We start from the raw sequence: 23,994 nt of genomic DNA on the forward strand, positions 1-23,994 counted from the left end.
GATAGTATAAGAGGTGGGGCCTTTGGGAGGCAATTAGGTCATGGGGGCTCCACCTTCATGAATGGGATTGATGCCATTATTAAAGAGGCTTGAAGCAGCTCACTTGCTGTTTTCTAATATGAGAGGGTGCCATCTTTGAAGCAGAGAGAAAGCCCTCACCACACACTGAATCTGCTGACATCTTGAGTTTGGACTTCTCTGTCTCTAGAACTGTGAGCAATGCATTTCTCTCCTTTATAAATTATGAATCTAAGGCATTTTATTATAGCAGCCCAAATGGACTAAGACAAGTAGTTTAGTGGACTGGAAGAAATCTGGAGGGAAAGTTTAACAGGAGAGGGTACGTGGTACATGCTGGGGTCGTGAAAAGCAGGCCTGTGTGGGAAACATCAGTTTTTTGGTTATTCAGCCCCCATCCCTGCCTCTCTTTCTGCTCTTGAGATCTGTGGTAACAGCAACATCCCTTCTTCTAGGAAATGTTCTCTTACACACTCCACTTGTGGAAGTTGAATGGAGTGACCATTTCACTGTTGACTCCAATCTGGCCACAGATGATTGGGATCCAAGAGTGGGCTTTCAAACCAGCCCAATCAGAATCCTTCCATGGAGTTTGCAAACTGAAGAAAAGGAAAGAGACAGAGTCCCCAAACAATGGCCAAGCTGTGATATAAAATATAGAAGCAGAGATTGGGGTGGCTGGCAGGATGGCTGAATAGGAACAGCTCCGGTCTACAGCTCCCAGTGAGACCAACAGAGAAGAAGGGTGATTTCTACATTTCCAACCGAGATACTCGGCTCATCTCATTGGGACTGGTTAGACAGTGGGTGCAGCCCACAGAGGGCAAGCAGAAGCAGGTTGGGGCATTGCCTCATCTGGGAAGCACAAGGGGTTGGGGGACTCCCTCCCCTAGCCAAGGGAAGCTGTGAGGTACCATGCTATGAGGAATGGTGCATTCTGGCCCACACACTACACTTTTCCCATGGTCTTTGCAACCCACAGACCAGGCGATTCCCTCCAGTGCCTACACCACCAGGGCCCTGGGTTTCAAGCACAAAACTTGGTGGCCATTTGGGCAGACACTGAGCTAGCTGCAGGAGTTTTTATTCATACCCCAGTGGTGTCTGGAACACCAGTGAGACAGAACTGTTCACTGCCCTGGAAAGGCGGCTGAAACCAGGGAGCCAAGTGGTCTAGCTCAGTGGATCCCAAACCCACGGAGCACAGCAAGCTAAGATCCAATGACTTAAAATTATTGCTGCCAGCACAGCAGTCTGAAGTCGACCTGGGATGCTCCAACTTGGTGCGGGGAGGGACATCCACCATTACTGAGGCTTGTGTAGGCGGTTTTCCCCTCACAGTGTAAACAAAGCCTCTGGGAATTTCAAACTGGGTAGATCCCACCACAGCTCGGCAAAGCCGCTGTAGCTAGACTGCCCCTCTAGATTCCTCCTCTCTGGGCAGGGCACCTCTGAAAGAAAGGCAGCAGCCCCAGTCAGCGGCTTATAGATAAAACTCCCATCTCCCTGGGACAGAGCACCTGGGGGAAGGGGCGGCTGCAGGAACAACTTCAGCAGACTTAAACGTTCCTGCCTGCTGGCTCTGAAGAGAGCAGCGGATCTCCCAGCATGGCTCTCGAGCTCTGCTAAGGGACAGACTGCCTTATCAAATGGGTCCCTGACCCCCGTGCCTCCTAACTGGGAGACACCTCCCAGCAGGGATCGACAGACACCTCATACAGGAGAGCTCTGGCTGGCATCTGGCAGGTGCCCCTCTCAGATGAAGCTTCCAGAGGAAGGAACAGGTAGCAGTCTTTCCTGTTCTGCAGCTTCCGTTAGTGATACCCAGGCAAACAGGGTCTGGAGTGGACCTCTAGCAAACTCCAGCAGACCCGCAGCAGAGGGGCCTGACTGTTAGAAGGAAAACTAACAAACAGAAAGGAATAGTAAATCCACTCAAAGACCCCATCCAAAGGTCACCAACATCAAAGACCAAAGGTAGATAAATCCACAAAGATGGGGAGAAGCCAGCACAAAAAGGCCGAAAATTCCAAAAATCAGAAGGCCTCTTCTCCTCCAAAGGATCACAACTCCTTACCAGCAAGGGAACAAAATTGGACGGAGAATGAATTTGATTAATTGACACAAGTAGGCTTCAGAAGGTGGGTAATAACAAACTCCTCCAAGGTAAAAGAGCATGTTCTAACCCAATGGAAGGAAGCTGAGAACTTTGAAAAAAGGTTAGACAAATTGCTAACTAGAATAACCAGTGTAGAGAAGAACATAAATGACCTGATGGAGCTGAAGATCACAGCACGAGAACTTCGTGAGGCATACACAAGTATCAATAGCCGAGTCAATCAAATGGAAGAAAGGATACCAGAGATTGAAGATCAACTTAATGAAACAAATCACGAAGAAAAGATTAGAGAGAAAAGAATGAAAAGGAACAAACAAAGCCTCCAAGAAATATGGGACTATGTGAAAAGACCAAACCTATGTTTGATTGGTATACCTGAAAGTGATGGGTAGAATGCAACCAAGTTGGAAAACACTCTTCAGTATATTATCCAGGAGAATGTCCCCAATCCAGCAAGGCAGACCAACATTCAAATTCAGGAAATACAGAGAACACCACAAAGATACTCCTCGAGAAGAGCAACCCTAAGACATAATCGTCAGATTCACCAAGGTTGAAATGAAGGAAGAAATGTTAAGGGCAGCCAGAGAGAAAGATAAGGTTACCCACAAAGGGAAGCCCATCAGACAAACAGTGGATCTCTCTGCAGAAACCCTACAAGCCAGAACAGAGTGGGGGCTCTCTTTAACAACATTCAACATTCTTAAAAAAAAGAATCTGGAACTCAGAATTTCATATCCAGCCAAACTAAGCTTCATAAATGAAGGAGAAACAAAATCCTTTACATACAAGCAAATGCTGAGAGATTTTGTCACCACCAGGCCTGCCTTACATGAGCTCCTGTAGGAAACACTAAATACGGAAAGGAAAAATCAGTACCAGCCACTGCAAAAACATACCAAATTGTAAAGACCTTCGACACTGTAGAGAAACTACATCAACTAATGGGCAAAATAACCAGCTAGCATCAAAATGACAGATCAAATTCACACATAACAATATTAACTTTAAATAAAAATGGGCTAACTGCCCCAATTAAAAGACACAGACTGGCAAATTGGATAGTCAAGACCCCTCAGCGTGCTGTATTCAGGAGACCCATCTCACATGCAAAGACACACACAGGCTCAAAATAAAGGGATGAAGGAAGATTCACCAAGCAAACGGAAAGCAAAAAAAAGCAGGGGTTGCAATCCTAGTCTCTGATAAAACACACTTTAAACCAATAAAGATCATAAAAGAAGGGCAAAAAAGAAGGGCATTACATAATGGTAAAGGCATCAATGCTACAAGAAGAGCTAACTATCCTAAATATATATGCACCCAATACAGGAGCACTCAGATTCATAAAGCAAGTTCTTAGAGACCTACAAAGAGACATAGACTCTCACACAATAATAGTGGGAGACTTTAACACCCCACTGTCAATATTAGACAGATCAACAAGACAGAAAATTAACAAGGATATTCAGGACTTGAACTCAGCTCTGGACCAAGCTGACCTAATAGACATCTACAGAACTCTCCAACCAAATCAATAGAATATGCATTCTTCTTAGCACCACATCACACTTATAAAACTGACCACATAATTGGAAGTAAAACATTCTCAGCAAATGCAAAAGAATGGAAATCATAACAAACAGTCTCTCAGACCACAGTGAAATCAAATTAGAACTCAGGATTAAGAAACTCACTCAAAACCACACAACTATGTAGAAACTGAACAACTGCTCCTGAATGACTACTGTATAAATAACAAAATTAAGGCAGAAATAAATGGTATTTAGAATAAATGAGAACAAAGACACAGTGTACCAGAATCTCTGGGACAGAGATAAAGCAGTGTTTAGAGGGAAATTTATAGCCCTAAATGCCCACAGGAGAAAGTGGGAAAAAATGTACAATTGACATCCTAACATCACAATTAAAATAACTAGAGAAGCAAGAGCAAACAAATTCAAAAGCTAGCAGAAGACAAGAAATAACTAAGATCAGAGCAGAACTGAAGGAGATAGAGACACGAAAAAACCCTTCAAAAAATCAATGAATCCAGGACTGGTTTTTTGAAAAGATTAACAAAATAGATAGACCACTAGCCAGACTAATACATAAGAAAAGAGAGAAGAATCAAATAGACACAATAAAAATGATGAAGGGGATATCATCACTGATCCCACAGAAATACAAACTACCATTATAGAATACTATCAACACCTCTATACAAATAAACTTGAAGTCTAGAGAAAATGGATAAATTCATGGACACATACACCTTTGCAAGACAATGCCAGGAAGAAGTCGAATCCCTGAATAGACCAATAACAAGTTCTGAAATTTAGGCAATAATTAATAGTCTACCAACCAGCACCAGACAGATTCACAGCCAAATTCTACCAGAGGTACAAAGAGGAGCTGATACCATTCCTTCTAAAACTATTGCAAACAACAGGAAAAGAGGGACTCCTCCTTAACTTATTTTATGCGGCCAGCATCATCCTGATACCAAAACCTGGCAGAGATACAACAACAAAACATTCCAGGCCAATATCCATGATGAACATTGATGTGAAAATCCTCAAAAAAATACTGGGAAACTGAATCCAGCAGCACATCAAAAAGCTTATCCACCACAAACAAGTCGGCTTCATCCCTGGGATGCAAGGCTGGTTCAACATACGCAGATCAATAAACATAATCCATCACATAAACAGAACCAATGACAAAAACCACATGATTATCTCAATAGATGCAGAAAAGGCCTTTGATAAAATTCAACACACTTCATGCTAAAAACTCTTATTAAACTAGGTACTGATGGAACGTATGTCAGAATAATAACAGCTGTTTATGACAAACCTACAGCCAATATCATACTGAATGGGCAAAAACTGGAACCATTCCCTTTGAAAACTGGCACAAGACAAGGATATCCTTTCTCACCACTCCTACTCAATGTAGTATTGGAAGTTCTGGCCAGGGCAATCAGGCAAGAGAAAGAACAAAAGTGTGTTCAAATAGGGAGAAAGGAAGTCAAATTGTCTCTTTTTGCAGATGACGTGATTGTATATTTAGAAAACCCCATTGTCTCAGCCCAAAATCTCCTTAAGCTGATAAGCAACTTCAGCAAAGTCTCAGGATACAAAATCAATGTGCAAAAGTCACAAGCATTCCTATACACCAATGACAAGCAGACAGCCAAATCATGAGTGAACTCTCATTCACAATTGCTACAAAGAGAACAGAATATCTAGGACTACAACTTACAAGGGATGTGAAGGACCTCTTCAAGGAAAACTACAAGTCACTGCTCAATCAAATAAGAGAAGACACAAACAAATGGAAAAACATTCCATGCTCATGGATAGGAAGAATCAATATCATGAAAAAGGCCATACTGCCCAAAGTAATTTATAGATTCAATGCTATCTTCATCAAGCTACCATTGACTTTCTTCACAGAATTAGAAAAAAAAAAAAAAAAAAAAACTACTTTAAATTTCCTATGGAACCAAAAAAGAGCTCATATAGCTAAGACAATCGTAAACAAAAAGAACAAAGCCTGGAGGCATCACACTACCTGACTTCAAACTATACTACAAGGCTACAATAACCAAAAGAGCATGGTACTGGTACCAAAACAAATATATATACCAACTGCACAGAACAGAGCCCTCAGAAATAACACCACACATCTGCAACCATCTGATCTTTGACAAACTCGACAAAAATAAGCAATGGGGAAAGGATTCCCCTATTTGACAGATGGTGTTGGGAAAACTGTCTAGCCATATGCAGAAAACTGAGACTGGATCCCTTCCTTACACCTTATACAAAAATTAACTCAGGATGGATGAAAGACTTAAATGCAAGAGCTAAAACCATAAAAACCTCAGAAAAAAACCTAGGCAATACCATTCAGGACATAGGCATGGGCAAAGACTTCATGACGAAAACACCAACAGGAATGGCAACAAAAGCGAAAAATTACAAATGGGATCTAATTAAATGAAAGAGCTTCTGCACAGCAAAAGAAACTATCATCAGAGTGAACAAGCAACCTACAGAATGGGAGAACATTTTTGAAATTTATCCATCTGACAAAGGATTAATATCCAGAATCTACAAGGAACTTAAATTTACAAGAAAAAAGCAAACAACCCCATCAAAAAGTGGGCAAAGGATATAGACAGACGCTTCTCTATAGAAGACATTTATGCAGTCAACAAACATGAAAAAACAGCTCATCATCACTTGTCATTAGAGAAACGCAAATCAAAACCACAATGGGATACCATCTCATGCCAGTTAGAATGGTGATCATTAAAAAGGAAACAGTAGATGCTGGAGAGGATGTGGAGAAATAGGAACACTTTTACACTGTTGGTGGGAGGGTAAATTAGTTCAACCATTGTGGAAGACAGTGTGACGATTCCTCAAGGATCTAGAACCAGAAATACCATTTGACCCAGCAATCCCATTACTGGGTATATACCCAAAGGATTAGAAATCATGCTACTATAAAGACACATGCACACGTATGTTTACTGCAGCACTATTCACAATAGCAAAGACTTGGAACCTACCCAAATGCCCATTAAAGATAGACTGGATAAAGTAAATGTGGCACATATATACCATGGAATACTGTGCAGCCATGAAAAAGGATCAGTTCACGTCCTTTGTAGGGACATGGATGAAGCCGGAAACCATCATTCTCAACAAACTAATACAGGAACAGAAAACCAAACACTACATGTTCTCACTCATAAGTGGGAGTTGAACAATGAGAACATATGGGCACAGGGAGGGGAACATCACACACCGAGGCCTGTCAGGGGATGGGGGGCAAAGGGAGGGATAGCATTAGGAGAAATACCTAATATAGATGACAGGTTGATGGGTGCAGCAAACCACCATGGCACATGTACACCTATGTAACAAACCTGCAAATTCTGCACATGTACCCCAGAACTTGTAGTATAATGAAAAAAAAAACAGATAGCTAAATTTTCAAATATATTTTCTCACTGACTTTCATTATAGATTTGAAGATGTTTTCCCAATATGAAGATGTTTTCCAACTAAAGTACATATTTTCAGTTGCAGACTGTGCTAGAGTGTGTGTGGCATTATTTATCACTATATTAAAAAGTCAAAAAATGTTGCTTTGTAACAGCAACATTCTATTATGATGATTAAATATATGGCTTTAAGATTGACCACCATTTACTAGCTGAGTGACCTTAAGTTACTTAAAGTCTTTAAGCCTCAATTTCTTTAAAGTAACATGGAGATAATACCTATTTGATGGCATTTTTGTAAGAATTAGAGGAAATGATAGACTTTAAGTGCTTTGTCCAGCAAGTGTTCAGTAAGTAGTAGTAGTAACAGCAGGAGGAAGAGTAACAATAGCAGTAGTAATACATAGCAGAGCAGTAGCAGGAACAAAATAAATCTGTTTACATGGATAACTAATATTATAGGTATCCCCATACTTGAGAATATCTATGGAATGATATGGGGAGAGCAAGAAAGTTCGTTACTCATAATCCTCCTCAACAGTCTGGATTTCCCACCATCACAATCAAGGGGCTGTCTTTCCAAGAGACCACTGGTAAAAGATGAGCCCCTGAGTACTTGGAAAATGAGAGGAATTTTGAGGATTTGTCCCTGAGAGGAAGTAGGGAGAAGAAATGAAAGAAGAAGCCTGAGAAAATAAGAAAAAGGGTGGAGGATGTGGAGTCATTCAAGGGGTAAGGGAAAGTGAGAACCTCCCGGGAGTGAATGAGCAAAGGACTTTGAAGAAAAAAATCTCTAATTTATTTTTCTGCTGAATTTGGCTGAGCAGCGTGTGCAATGGGATGCCTCCTGGTGACACCAAAAGCCTGAAGAAAGTTTCGTTTATAAGTAAATTCCTTGTGTGAGAGGATTTTTGTGGTAATTGAGGAAAGGGTAGAGTGCTACAGGTATAGCAGGCACAAGCCCAAGAATCAGCCTCTGAGATCTTGAGGTAGGCTTTGAACTTCTGCAGAATGTGGGTTGGGCGTTAGCGTCTATCCTAAGTAGATCTTAGTAGAAGGGAGACACCATTGACATCTTTTAGACATTTGCTACCTAGATTATTTTCACTGCCTGTTCATCACCACCATCACCACCACATCTAACTCCCTGGCTCACTCCTATTCACTGCTCAGACCTCAATTTCAAAGTTAATTTCAACTGCTTCGGTGAAATTAAAATAAATAAATAGATGGATAAAGTTACCGAGACTAAATGTGGTGGCTCACACCTGTAATTCCAGAGCTTTTACAGACCAAGATGGGTGAATCACTTCAGCCCAGGAGTTCAAGACCCAGCCTGGACTACATAGTGAGACCCCATCCCTATGAAAATCTTTGAAAGTTGGCCAGGCATGGTGGCACCCCTGTTGTCCCAGCCACTCAGGATGCTGAGGTAGGAGAATCACTTGAACCCAGGAGTTCCAGGATGCAGTGAGCCATGATCACAGCACTGCACCCTGCCTGGGTAACACAATGAGATCCTGTCACCAAAAAAAAAAAAGGCAGCCCTGCTCTGCTCTACAATATACATTCTTCCTCTCTCTCAAAGTACTTTCCACAATGATTATATGTGATTCATCAATTTTCCCCCTGCACTAGGCTTTGAGCTCTATGAAGACAGGAACAATATCTGCTTGTGTACACCATTCCATTCCTACCGCAGAGCACTACACTCAGCACAGAAGAGGAACTCAGGAGATGTTCTCTGAAGGAAAAAGCAAGCTGAAGAGGCAAGGAGAGGGAGAGAGATCCAGGAGACAGGCAACGACCAAAGCATGAGATACTCACCTTTCTTACAAAGGACAGCCCCACCAGGTTACCCATGGTAGCGGGGAAACTGGATTTCAGTTTTCCCTTACCCAAAGCAACATTTCTTCATGACACCCTCACTTCTGGTCCAGGACTGGTTTTTCAGAGTCATGACCATTAAGAGAAAAGTGTCAGAGGACTCTCCACTGTCTCTGGGGAATATGCTTTCTTCCAACTTTAGTCTCCAGATTAGTCAGTTGCTCCAGGAACAAATAATCTAGAAAATGTAGTTAAAAACAAAGAAGGCAGCCCAGGCACAGTGTCTCGCACCTATAATCTTAGCACTTTGGGAGGCCAAGGAGGGAGGATTGCTTGAGCCCAGGAGTTTAAGACCAGCCCGGACAACATGGCAAAACCTCATCTCTATTAAAAAATATATATATATATGTATATATATATATATAAAACTTAGGTGGGTGTGGCGGTGCACTCACATAGTACCAGCTACTTGGAAGGCTGAGGTGAGAGGATTGCTTGAGTGAGGGAGGTCAAGGCTGCAGTGAGCTATGATCACACCACTGCACCCCAGCTTGGTGACAGAAGGAGACCCTTGTCTAGAAAAAAAAAAGACAAGGAAGGAAAAATGTCTCCCCCACTGTGAAGTATCCCCTGCGCTTGTAAAGGATCCTTTGGGTTCCACGACTAGAGTAAGATCAGAGGTTAAGGGAGGGTTCTAAGACTGGAGCAGCAGGCAAATGTGAAATGCATAGTAGCTGCACACCTTCATACTGCCAAGAAGGGAGTCCAAGGGTAGCAGGGCGACAAAGACCTGCCTTGGTCTACCAAAGTTCTAGGATTACAGCTGTGAGTCACTACACCCGGCAAGAAGTGTGTATCTTTAAATAGTCTATGGGTTGCAAGACAGTGAGATATCATGTGTAGACAGAAACAAGACTTAACTGGAAGAGGTATGGAATTCACCAAGAAACCCTGATCTCTAATCCTGAATAATTAGATGCAGTGGCAGAACATAAATTTGGGATATCCTGCCTAAGGAAGAGGTGTATAGTGAATAAATGGATATTTATATTAATTGTATCAGTTAGATCATGTTAGTGGGAAATCTTTAAACGCATAAGGAAAAAAAAAAGTGTCTGTTTGTGCAAGGCAAGGAGGGTAGTCTTGTAGTTTGCCCAATTCGAACTCATTTACCCAGCTCTGGGAATGCCCTATCTGTACCCCTAATCCCATTGCCATCCGCATGGCCAGCAGGACTCTTAGCAGTCATTTTTGTAGTATGATCCTCCCCCAAACTATGTTTGATTGGATCAAAAGTGCACATGTGTCCCAATCTGAGTTAATACACCCCTTCTCAGAAGAAATATTACTTCAATGTGGCTTTCTCCTGAATGCAGGAAGCAAAATCCCAGGACTGTTGCCACGTTTTCCCATACAGAGAAAGAGAAGCAATGGAAATCAGTGTAAGAGAGAGGAAAGAGCAAGACCAGCATAGGCCGACATAGAGAGATCAGACTTGGATTTCCACTCCCTGCTTCCAGCTTGAGCATAGGTTGCATTTCTGCACTTGGATTTCCAGAGACACTCCCTTACCTTTAAAACAAACATCCCCCTTTTTGTTTAAGCCAACTCAGATCAGTTTCTGTTTTTTGCAACTAGCGGACTCCTGCCTCATAAAGAGGTCCATCCCAGGATTTGCGATATTCCTTTTCTTCTTATAGATAACCTCTGTTTTGAGACTTTTCTGTCCACGGGAATGATTTGGTGATTGTAAACACAGATGAACTGAAGAGACTGAATGAGCACATGGATCATTAATTAGATTATTTCTCATTCTGGCCATGTCTATACCAATCTATTTCTGTCAGGGAATCATAATTTCCTCACGTAGTCAGCCACCGTAAAAGCGGATCTCACTTTTCCCCAAAACAGCTTTCCTTAGTGCTGGCGTGAGAAAAGGGTGAGATTTTGGTGGTGGGGAATAGATAGGTTTGGACCCACATAGCCCTGTGCTGAGTTCAACTCTTCAGCGATGTCCCAAGCAAGGCTACCGGGCTTCAGGGTGGGATTTCCGTAGCTGCCCTTCTCAGGAAGTGTGGACACAGGAGGGAGCAGTTCAAGAAGTTCATTCTGGGAAGGCTGAAGATGCAATCTGTGAGCAGTGCAGAACACAGAAATGCAGAGCCTTTGCAAGGCTATGCACAGAGCAGGAAAAAGCAGAGGCCTCCAAACACATGAGGAGCACAGAGATCCCTTTATTGCCTGCCTTGGAAGGTGTTTCATTTTAGAAGGCTAGGAAGCAAATGGAGACATCTGATCTGGAAAATCGCAGGGAGCCCAAGTGAGGAAGAGTCCAATGAAGAGTCCAATGCACAGCATCTGTGGAGAAGCACAAAGTAAACTGGGAAGGTGTGGATCCTTAGGGAGGACTCAGTCTCTCAGCACTTTGTCCCAAGGAGCATTCTGGGGGGAATTTAGTCACACTTGGAGGGCATCTTCCCTCCCTCCCTCCCTCCCTCCCTCCCTCCCTCCTTCCCTCCCTTCCTTCCTTCCTCCTTACTTTGGTTCAAGAACCAATTTAAACAAGAAAAATGTAAGGAATTCCCTTTCTCCTGCCCAAATGAGGTCAGCATCTGTTGAATGCTCACCATGGCAGAAAACCTGTTTGATAAAGTAATGAGATAAACATTTGTATGGAATCCATGTGTTTTATTTATTTTTTTTTAAATAGAGACAGGGTCTCTGTCACCTGGATTGGGTACAGTGGCATGGATCTTAGCTCAATGCAGCCTTGAACTCCTGGTTCAAGCAATCCTCCCACCTCAGCCTCCCGAGTAGCTGGGACTACAGGTGCACATCACTATGCCTGGCTAATTTTTTTTTTTTAAGAGACAGGGTCTCATCATCTTGCCCAGCTTGGTCTTGAGCTCCTGGGCTCAAGCAATCCTCTCACCTTAGCCTCCCAAATTGCTGGGATTACAGGCATGGGCCACCGTACTCAGCCTCTTTTTAAATTATTTTAATGTAGTAATTATGTATTTAAGGAACTAATAAAGCTTAGTTATTGAGAGAAAGGAGGTTGTTGTGTTTTATTTTCCATAATTTTGATTAGGTGAATTTGAGGTGCTGATGAAGAGTAGCTGTTGAAGTGTTACATAACAATTTCTCGGCCAGGCTTGGTGGCTCACACCTGTAATCCCAACACTTTGGGAGGCCGAGGCAGGTGGATCACGAGGTCAGGAGATCAAGACCATCCTGGCTAACATGGTGAAACCTTGTCTCTACTGAAAATACAAAAAATTAGCCAGACATGGTGGCAGGTGCCTGTAGTCCCAGCTACTCGGGAGGCTGAGGCAGGAGAATGGCATGAACCCGGGAGGTGGAGCTTGCAGTGAGCTGAGATGGCACCACTGCACTCCAGCCTGGGCGACAGAGCAAGACGCCATCTCTAAATAAATAAATAAATAAATAAATAAATAATTTCTCCTTAGCTCAAAGTGAAAATGAACTCAATAAATAGGAGCCAATGTTAATCTAGGGAATTAAAATTCAATTTGTTTTTAAACATTGCCTATAATTATTATAATACTGAAATGTACATACAAATATGCATGAACCTTAAATTATTTCCATCCACTTACCTAGTAAATACTGACTCAAGAAATTGCTATGCTGAATTCAGTCAATTATCTCTAGGTTATCTAGTGAGAGCTTAATTATATTTGTGGGGCTCTGACTTTTCAGCACAAACACCATACTCATTTTCCCACATACATTATACCAAGAACATATGGTACATTATGTGATTCGCTAGCAGAGAGCTGCTTGCAATTGAGATCTGTCAAATGAAGACTTCTCAGACAGCTATGAGGATTCTTTGACTCCTGTTGTTAAAACACATTTTGTAGATTTAAAATATATTCATAGAACCAAGTCTTCTGAGTTTTCATCTTCTAGGACTAGCTTTCGCTGTGTGCCAAGTATTTTTTTATGCTGCTCATTTCAGTAAACCTTCTTGCGTCCCCTAAGTTCTCAATGGAATAACACCCGTCCCATCTGTTCCTCTGTCTATCTCCTCTGTAAGTCCCCGCTATGTTGCCATGGCAACAGTACCTGCTACAACATCATAACATGTGATTATCCCTTTACTATACTTCTGCTAGCAAATGCAATACTTGGCTTTCAAAACCATGGCTTTGTATCCTTTTTATCCTTCTTTAAGAGATAGTTGGGACAGGTCACGCCTCTAATCCTAATGCTTTGGGAGGCCGAGGGAGGAGGATCACTTGAGCCCAGGAGTTCAAGACCAGCCTGGGCAACATAGGGAGACCCTTGTCTCTGAGAAAAAAAGTAGTTGCCTGGTGAAGCAGCAAGCATTCTCAAGGCTCATCTTCCCACTGTTTCCTTAGCCTTTCTTCACACACTTAGGAAGCCAAGAACTGTAAGCCACTACCATCCCATCTTTCACCCTAGCAGACTCCATCTCCCACCCAAACATCCAGAAGTGCTTGGGATTGGAAACCGCTGGCAGGAAGACTCACACTAGTGGTTTCCTCAAACTACACTGTGCCTTCAATTCCTCTGGGTTGCACGTCAACAATACATCCAACTTCATTTTTCTCAGTTCTGATTCAGTAGCTGTGGAGGGGAATCCAGGATTCTTTTAACCAGACTCCTGGGTAGACATTCAACAGAGTTTGAGACACAACGGTCTAGAATTTTTAATACAGGTGCCCCAGCATCTAATAGTTAGACAGCATTTTTCAATGCGTAAGACTTTGCTGGGGAAACTGAAAGTGAAGATTCCTGAGTCCTGCCTCCTAAGTCAGAATCTGAGCCTGGGATCCAGGGATCTGTATTTTAGCAGCATGCTAAAGGTGACTCTGATGACACCAGAGAGACCAATCAGGGCTGGATCAAAATCCCAGCTCTGCCACCTAAGTAACCATAAGCATGCATATATATATATATATATATATATATATATATATTTGACGTGGTGATAATATCTACCTCATGAAGGGATTGTGCACAGTAAACAGAAGCCATGCATTTTTGACTGTTTCTGAATAAGGCATGGTACAGCTAGAGGAGATGTTTAATAGAGTAAGGTAAAAAACATCACAATCTGGCCATCATTTCTGAGTCATGATGGAGTCTTTCTAAGGACAGACAACCAGGGGGTAACTTTTTCCAACCAAAAAGTCATGCTATAAAATTCCAACACAGTTTCGATAGAAAGAACAGAGGGCCACAGAAATAAAGATATAATTTTGATCATCTCAAAAATCTATTGATCCATGCATGTTCCTGTATTTCATCAAAATCTGGACATTAGGGAATGTGTCACATACACATACTTCCAGAAAGGAGGAGAGCCACTGCCTTCGAGAATGGTGCTTGGACATGCTTTCTTCCTCCCTGGGTACATTCCACCAGCAGAATATTTCCTGGACTTAAAAGAACACTTTGGGCCAGGCACAGTGGCTCACATCTGTAATCCCAGCACTTTGGGAGGCCAAAGTGGGAGGATTGCTTGAGGTCAGGAGTTCAAGACCAGCTTGGGCAACATAGTGAGATCCCCATCTCTACAAAAAAATTTTTTAAAAATTAACCAGGCATGGTGGTGCGTGCCTGTAGTCCCAGCTACTCAGGAAACTAAAGTGAGAGGATCGCTTGTGCCCAGGAGTTCGAGGCTGTACTGAGCTATGATTTTGCCACCACACTCCAGCCTGGGTGACAGAGCGAGCCCCGTATCGAAAAAAAAAAATAGGATGAACACTGAACACTTCTCTCCACCTGAGATTAGCCAAGTTAAAAATCCGTTTTAAGAATGCTATTATAGGCTGGGCACAGTGGCTCACACCTGTAATCCCAGAATTTTGGGAGACCGAGGTGGGTGGATCATGAGGTCAGGAATTTGAGACCAGCCTGACCAACATGGTGAAATACAGTCTCTACTAAAAATACAAAAATTAGTGGGCGTGGTGGCATGTGCCTGTAATCCCAGCTACTCAAGAGGCTGAGGCAGAAGAATCACTTGAACCCAGGAGGCGGAGGTTGCAGTGAGCCGAGATGGTGCCACTGCACTCCAGCCTGGGCAACAGAGCGAGACTCCATCCCCCCCATCCAAAAAAAAAAAAGAATGCTATTACAATGACACATTTATAATTGAGGATGACAATTACATCCCACAGATTTACACTGGCTAACTCACAGACTTTGGGGTGCAAAATCAAGGTTATGGTCCAGCTTATCTGTATTTGAAATTAGGGTAGAAGCAAAGAATAATATTCTGCTTCCTGTTTCCAATTTCAGGGTGACACGGTCCTGTTCAGTTGAAGGCTGCTGTGCATTTCTAAATGGCCCTCAGAAAATAAACAACTCACAGAAAAGGACTTCCTGAAAGTGGCAGTGGTGACTTTAAATGCCCATGACCCTTCACACTGATCAGCCTTCTCAACTTGAGGTGTGTGGAGACAGGGAGCCTGGTATTGAGAGTAACACTATGAAGACAATTAAATAATTGGAAAATAAAACCTTTTGGGAAAGGCTAAAGGAAATAAGATATTTAGCCTGGAGAAGAGAAGGCTGAGGAATGACCTAATTATAGGCTTCAAGTACATGAAGAATTAATCTACAGCAGATGGTGACCAGCTGTTTTCAATTCCCATTGAATACAGTACAACAGAAAATTGGCTTAAAGGGTAATATAAAGGATTTAGGATAGATAAAAGAAGGAATTTACTGGTTTTTGAGGGTCACCAAGGTTAAGAGGAGATCTACTCTATTACTTAGGGAGGTGGCAGCCACTCCTTCTCTGTGGTTTCCTGGTTTGGATTGGTTTGTTCAAGTGCAGTGAGGGGGAAAGAGTTTTATTCTGGGGTGGTGAAGGCCAGCTCAGTCCAATGGCTATTCATTACGCCTGCGCGTTTTAGCCATTTGGCTTCTCGGTATTGTATTTTTGTTTTCCATAAGTCATTATGACCACACTGAGTGGCATTTACCAAGTGCAAAATGTATGCTGGGCATGATGAAAGAAAACTATATAAATTTCACTTTTTAGCCTTCAAACATTTGCCATTTGACAATTATAAGCATTTATTGAGTGCCTAGGGAGTGCCAGCTACTGCTTCAGTCATAGGGGGATACTCAGATGAATAAGATACGGTTGTTTGCAACAACTGTGGAGTGTGTGTGTGTGTGTGTGTGTGTGTGTGAGAGAGAGAGAGAGAGAGAGAGAGGAGACAGAGAGTTGGGGAGGTAGCAAGAACGATAATGCCGTAATCAGTTGAGGAACTTAAAAAACATACACACCCAGCCCCTCCCTCTAGAGACTCTAATCTACCTGGAGTGGTATGTCATTTGGATACATCCTGCCAAGTCATAATTATCACCTGCAAGTTGAAAGCACCTATTATTTTACCCCAAAGTATAGTGAGAAATACATTTTAAACTGTGATCCAGTATACATGCACATGCACACATATACATATACACATGTACACATTCATTCATATGCACACATTACTGATAAAAGATTTCACAGAACAGTACTCTACTACTACTTTTTTATTTTATATCCTGTTCTATTTTTTTAGTGCTGGTCACCCCACTAATTGATTTTATAATCCTCTAATTGGTCATAACCAAGCATTTAAAAAACACCACTGTGGGGGAAGGTGGCAGCTTTGTTCTAGGCCTAAAGGGAAAAAAACTCATATTTTCATGCCTCAGTCACAGGGCCAAAAGTAGGTGTGAGTTAAGATTAACACAATAGGCCAAGAGTTGTTCATTCTCTGTAAACCTTAAACTAAAAGGATAAAAATAATCCTGGAGGTTTATGCATGCTCTAGCCCAAGTCACCAAGGTACAAGAGATGGCAGCAAAAGTCCTCATTGGTGACAAACACGATAAACACGTTTGCTGGGATCGTCCTCTGTGCTCCGTGAATCCATCAGGGTGCTTGGGGTGATTACAGTTGACCGGTGAAGGTTACAGATGTCCAGGGTTCTAACAATTATGCATTCCAGACACATTAGAAGTCAAGAAGACACCAAGCACAGAGGGAACCCCATCATTTGGAGAAGGGAATATTGAGTTCCAATCCCAGCTATGCCACTAATTCGTCCAGTGAATCCAAGCAAGTCACTTAATGTCTCATGACACAAAGCAGCAGAATCAGCTGCAAATGACTGCAGGCCTTGCCAGCCCCTGCGACTGCCACAAATCAAAGGTCGTTCTCCCTCAGTACAGAGTGCAGAGAGGACTGCAGGGCTATTAGTCACCTCGACCTGAAATAATGACACTGTCGGTCAGCATTTTTTCTCGCTACCTGAGGAGCCCTCTCTAAAATCATGACTGACGGCTGAGCATAGAGCTTTTCGTAATGGAGGCAACAGCAAAGGTTAGGTTGCAAGGGCTACCTGGTTATCCATCAATGAGTTGTAGATGAAGAATATGAGCCTCCATATCTTCATTTGTAAAATGAAGACAATCATACCCTTAATAACAGGAGCAGATTCTGGCTCAGGGCTGGGCCGGGAGTCACATGAGGGCAAGCGTGGGTGACATCAAAGCCTCTGCTTTGTTTCACTACACCTGCTGAAGGACACCTGGTGTATCAGAGTGGGGAAGAACAGGCTGTGAAGGCTGAGCAGTCCAATAGCGGGGGAAATACACACACGCACACACACGTGTGTATTCAAATTAGATCATACACTCAAACAAATCTTGATCCCCATTCAGGACACTCACAGGTTTACTGAAGGAGGCAGAAGTGAAAATGAACAATCAAAACAAAGCATCTTGCAGGGCCAATAAAAATGGGGTCAGGCATGGTGGCTCATGCCTGTAATCTTAACACTTTGGGAGTCTGATGGGGGAGGATCTCTTGAGCCTAGGAGTTAGAGACCAGCCTTGGCAACATAGCAGGACCCTGTCTCTACAAATAATAATAATAATAATAATAATAATAAACGGAGCATCTGCATCTCTAACCACAATTTCCCCTGTGTCCAGTTCACTTCTAGCACTGGTTCTCAGTCGGAGGCTGCACTGCACCTTCCCCCAAGGGGGCATCAATGCGTTGCATGATTTTGGTCGTTAGATGACAAGGAGGTGCTGCTGGCATGTCCCATGGCCACTGTGGAGTTTACATTCTAGTTGGAGAGGTAGAAAATAGACCAGTAAGCAAATAAGTAAACAATACAACATTGGACCGTGGGAAGTGCTTTGAACAACAATGAAGTAGGGTATGGATCAGAGAATGACTTGGGAGAGTGGTGGCTATTTTACACAGTAGGATGGTCACAGAAAGTCTTTCATTTGAGTGAAGACCTGCAGTAAGACAGTGAATCACATAAGAGACAGTGAGAAGGGCCGGGCGCAGTGGCTCACACCTGTAATCCCAGCACTTTGGGAGGCCAAGGTGGGAGGATCACTTGAGCTCAGGAGTTAGAGACCAGCCCAGGCAACACAGAGAGACCGTGTCTCTACTAATAATTTTTTTAAAGTTGCCAGGGCTGGGGGTAGTGCACGCCTGTAGTTACAGCTACTTAGGAGGCTGAGGTGAGAGAATCACTTAGACCCCAGGAGGTTGAGGCTGCAGTAAGCTGAGATGGCATCACTGTACTCCAGCCTGGGCAACAGAGAGAGACCCTGTCTCAAAAAAAAAAAAAAAAAAAAAAAAGAATCAGTGAGAAGAACATGTCAGGCAAAAGGAACAGCTGTCTGAGTCCACAGTGTGCTTGGCGGGCTGTAGGCACAACATGGGGACTACAGAGCAGTTGAGCAACAGGAAAATGGCCAGAGTGAACATGAAGAGTGAGCTACGAGTCGATCATGTAGGACATTGTTCTGGGCAACAATCATGACTTTGAATTTGATACTAAATATGAGGGAAAATTATTAGACGATGTTGAACAGGGAGTGACATGATCTATTTTTTTTTAAGAGACAAGGTCTCTGCTGCCCAGGCTGGAGCACAGTGGTACAATCACAGCTCACTGCAGCCTCATACTCCTGGGGTTAAGCAGTCCTCCTGCCTCAGCTTTCCAAGTAGCTGGAACTACAAGTGTGAACCACCATGCGTGTCTAATTTTTTTTTTAATTTGTAGAGATAGGGTCTTGCTATGTTGTCCAGGCTGGTCTCACATTCCTGACCTCAAGTGATCCCTTGGCTTCTGCCTCCCCAAGTGCTGGGATGATAGGCATGAGCGACTATGCCTAGCCTGACTAATATTTTTTGAAAAGCATTCTTTGGAAACAAAACTGAAGGGCCATGGGTAGAAGAAGGGAAACCAAATTTAAAATCCAAAGTGAGCAACCAATTGGCCAAATACGTGTCATATGCCTGCACCACAGCTGCCAGGGATGGGGAAAACAGCACATGTCTGTAACACTGTAGGCTCAAAGGCTTTGGTGACTGGATGAGGCAGTAAAGAGAGGGAGAAGTGGAGGCCGACAGCCAGGTCTCTGGCATCTGTGCCTAGGTAGATGGTGACACTAATTATTCACCAATGTCAGAAACACAGAAGGCAGAGCTGTTCTGAGGGGAAATGTGTGAAGTTCCATTTGAGTCATGCAACAACGTCCAGAAGGGAGCTGATGACACATGTCTACAGCTCAGGGGTGTGGCCTAAGTGAGAGATAAAGATGCAGAATCATTGTGTTTGGGTGGGAATTACAGCGGTCAAAATGAAGGAGACCTACTCGAGAGAGTGTAAAAAGATTAGAGGAGTGTAGAAAGATGAGAGAGAAGAATTCTGAGCTCAGATGCCAGAAAACACCAGGGTTTAAGAGGTACGCAAAGAAAAAGTTGTAAGCAAAGGAAGTGAGAAGAAATAGAAAAATAGGAGTCCCAGGAGAAAGAACCAGGCGCTAGTTAATAGTGTCAGATGCTCAGCTGGGCATGGTGGCCCATACCTGTAATCCCAGCACTTTGGGAGGCCGAGGTGGGTGGATCACAAAGTCAGATAGAGATCATCCTGGCCAACATGGTGAAACCCCGTCTCTACTAAAAGTACAAAAATTAGCTGGGTGTGGTGGCACGTGCCTATAATCCCAGCTACTCAGGAGGCTGAGGCAGGAGAATTGCTTGAGGTTGGCAGAGGTTGCAGTGAGCCGAGATAGTGCCACTGCACTCCAGCCTGTTAACAGAGCAAGACTCCATCTAAAATAAAAAAAAAAAAAATAGTGTCAACTGCTAAGGAGAGGTGGCTGGGACCCCCCCAACCACCACCACCCGGTAGTCTGCCATAGCTCCCTTATTTCCCATAACGTGGACCTTAACATGCTGTTTTCTGAGGGCTTACCTGAACCCCCTACTGGACTATAAGTGCTGTGAGGGCAAGGAATGCTTTTATTTTGGTAATCACTGAACTCTCATGGCCCAACATTATACCTGACTTGTGGTGACACTAAATAAAAATGTGTTTAATTACCAAATAGATGACTGAGCTGCAAACAGGTTATTCATGATCTCTGTCAGATCATTTAGAGTGGAACAGTGACAGCAAGTCTAATCACAATTAGCTGAAGTGTAAATGAGAAATGAGAAAAGGACGAAATCAGGCATGTAACTTTCTTCAAAGAAGGGTAAGTAATTACAAGGTACTCTAGGGTTTAGTTTGAGAGAGAGATAGAGTTGGCAGGAGTTGAGGCCAACTATGTAGGTTAGGGGGACCAGTCCCCACAAGTTGCCATCCTTGCTTCTGATACCAAGTACAAGTAAGGGGGGATTCCCAAACCACCCTTAGTTTTAGTAATTCACTAAAAGGACTCTCAGAGCCCACTGAAAGCTGTTATACTCAGGGATACAGCTTATTGTAATGAAAGGATACACAATAAAATCAGCCCAGGGAAGAGGTCCAGACATTGAGTTTTCCAGCTGTCCTACCCTTGTGGAGACATGAACAGTGTGACCTTCTCCCACAGTTGATGTGTGACAATATGCAGAGTACTGCCAACCAGAGAAGCTTGCCCAGTCACTGGTGTTCAGTTTTGCTGGGGCTCCTTCATACTGCCCATGTGGCTGACCTTCAGTCCAGCCCTTTTCAGAAGTCAAGCTATTGCCTTTAGTCCCCAGTCCCTGGTGGAGACAAAACATACATTGTGGCCTGAAGCCCCCATCATAAATGACATTGTTAGACTGTCTGGTGGCTAAAGCCCCCAGGCAAACAAAGACACTCCCATCAGGCAGAATATTCTGAAGGCCTAGAGATCACAGCCAAGTAGTTGAGGGCAAAGGCCAGACCTCTCTTTGGGTGAAGTTAATTCTTCACTACACCCAAGGTACTATGTTGATAAAGAAGAAGGATAGAAAGCTTGAAAGGAATACAGTTTTAAACAGTAGTATATAGGATGCAAAAAGGTGGTCAATGACAAAGAGCACTGCATAATAATAGAAGGTGGCCAATTGAGATGATTTGCCTTGGTCAAGAAAGAGTACTGATATTGTTACCAGGGGTCCTTGCTCCCAGAGCTCCCAAGATGGTGGGGGGCTACTTCCAAAATGGCTGTAGGCCACTTCCAAGATGGTGGCAAGCCTTGTGTTCTCTGACCTGGGGTTCTTGGCCTCACAGATTACAAGGAATGGAATCTTGGGCCATGCGGTGAGTGTTACAGCTCTATTAGAAGCCATGGGTCACAGAAGAGAACTGTGGAATCCAGTGACTAGTGTTCAGCTCGATTAGGATGAGCCCAGGCACTTAGCCATGCAGGAACAATGGCAAGGCTTTAGTCGGATCGGGAGTGGCAGGGGGCGCCTCGCTGGATCAGCAGCACAGTGGACACCCTGCTGGATCAGGAGGGATGGAAGTCAGCCGCCGGTCTGTGAGGGCAGCAAATGGCAGTGGTGGATGCCCAGCGAAAGCTCAGGTCTAGCCTTAACAAAACACGGACCAGAAGAGTGCAGCTGCAAGATTTAATAGACTGAAACAGAGTGAAAACAGAGTTCCCATATAAGGGGAGGGGACCCAAAGGGTGTTGCCTCAAATGCCTGGGTTTATATCCTGATCCTTGTCCCTCCCGCTGTGCTCTCAGGCAATAGATGATTGGCTATTTCTTTACATCCTGTTTTTGCCTAATTAGCATTTTAGTGAGCTCTCAGATTGGTCAGGTGTGGGTTAAGTTGCAAGCCCCGTGTTTAAAGGTGGATCACCTTCCCAGCTAGGCTTAGGGATTCTTAGTTGGCCTAGGAAATCCAGCTAGTCCTGTCTCTCAATATGGCTGCTGTTCAGACTGTGTTCTCAGAACACAGCCAAAAAGCTGTGCATTGCATTTTCATAGACCATGAAATAAATGACTTTTTCTGGAGTAGTACCACACAGCAGTGCTGGTGCCTTAGGTGGCTCCCACAACAGAATACTACCTATTTCATCAGTATGCCTGCTCCCTAAGTACAACTATTCATAGGAAACATGATTTACATTTGCCTACTGTAAATGTCAAGTTTGGCCAATTTGGATGGACTCTCCTAAATCATACCAACAGAGGCTGAGTCAGATCAATAAACATTTCTTGAGAACCTACCAAGAGTAATGCATTATGCTAGGCTCTGATTACAAAGGTGAAAATTATAGAACAGCTACCCTCAACTAGTTCACTAGTGAGGAAGATAACACATAAACAACTTGGGATTGTATAAAGAAAACACAACATTTAACTTTTTTTAAAAAACTCACTATGGAATGAGGCATAGGTGATGAGATTCAGGAAGGCATTTCAAAGATTGTTTTATTCACCACCATAGACCCAGCTCCCAGCAACAACTGGCACATTCCAGGCACAAAACAATTTAAATATATACACATATCCAAAATACAAGTAAAATGGTCTTTGTTTGTATATAACATAATTGTGTACCTAGACAACCCAAAATAATCAAAACTGAACTAATAAGAGAATTTGGCAAAGTCATAGGATGTAGGGTCAATATTTTAAAATCTACTGCATTTTGGTCTGGTGCAGTAGTTCACACTTGTAATCCCAGCACTTTGGGAGGCTGGGACAGGCCTGAGCCCAGGAGTTTGAGATCAGCCTGGGAAACATAATGAGATCCTGTCTTTATTTATTTTTTAAAAATCTATTGCATTTCTATATACTTTTCACAATAATTTGAAAATTATGTAGAAATATGTTTAAGACAGACTGGGCACGGTGGCTCACGTCTGTAATCCCAGCACTTTGGGAGGCCAAGGTGGGTGGATCACTAGGTCAGGAGTTCGAGACCAGCCTGGCCAATATAGTGACACCCCGTCTCTACTAAAATTACAAAAATTAGCTGGGTGTGGTGGTGTGTGCCTGTAGTCCCAGCTACTTGGGAGACTGAGGCAGAAGAATAGCTTGAACCCGGGAGGCAGAGGTTGCAGCCAGCTGAGATCACGCCACTGCACTCCAGCCTGGGCAGCAGAGTGAGACTCCATCTCAAAAAAGAAAAAAGAAAAGAAAAGAAATATATTTAAGAGATCATAAATTGTAAAATGCTTAGGAATAAATTTTTTAAGCAATATGCAAAATTGTTTACGATGAAAACATTGCCAAGAAATATACCATATTCATGAATTGGAAAACTCAGTATTGTTAAGATACCAGCCCTCAGGTGTGGTAGCTCATGCCTGTCATCTCAGCAGTTTGGCAGGCCAAGGCAGTAAAATCACTTGAGGCAAGGAGTTCAAGACCTAGGCAACAGAGCAAGACCCCGCCTCTATAAAACAACAACAACAAAAACATCCAAAGTGCTAGAACTATAGGTGTGAGCCACTGCACCTGCAAAAAAATTTTTCAAATAAAAAATTCAAAAAGATACCTACTCTCTACAAATTAATTTATGGACTCAACAAAATCTCCATCAAAACACTGGTAGGCTTTTTTGTATTAATTGATAAGCTGATTCTAAAATTTGCATGGCAATGAAAAGCCAAAACTTAGAAGAGCCGAAACCATTTTAAAGAAGGACAAAATTGGAGCAGTTCAAGATTTACTCTAAGGCTCCAGTAACTCAACAGTTTAATATTGAAATACAGAG

The 23,994-nt window shown here is 43.0% G+C and overlaps 1 long non-coding RNA gene across 2 annotated transcripts in view; it reads right to left on the minus strand.

The window, feature by feature from the left end:
• Nucleotides 1–11,201: 11,201 nt before the first annotated feature.
• Nucleotides 11,202–23,994, minus strand: part of LOC110743951 — a 64,233-nt gene continuing 51,440 nt past the window's right edge. For both annotated transcript variants that reach the window (XR_002523820.2, XR_002523821.2), the window contains one exon: nt 11,202–11,345. This is a non-coding gene — a long non-coding RNA (uncharacterized LOC110743951). The remainder of the gene's footprint in view (nt 11,346–23,994) is intronic.

Source organism: Papio anubis, chromosome 8, assembly GCF_008728515.1.
Source record: "Papio anubis isolate 15944 chromosome 8, Panubis1.0, whole genome shotgun sequence".
Lineage (NCBI taxonomy): Eukaryota > Metazoa > Chordata > Mammalia > Primates > Cercopithecidae > Papio > Papio anubis.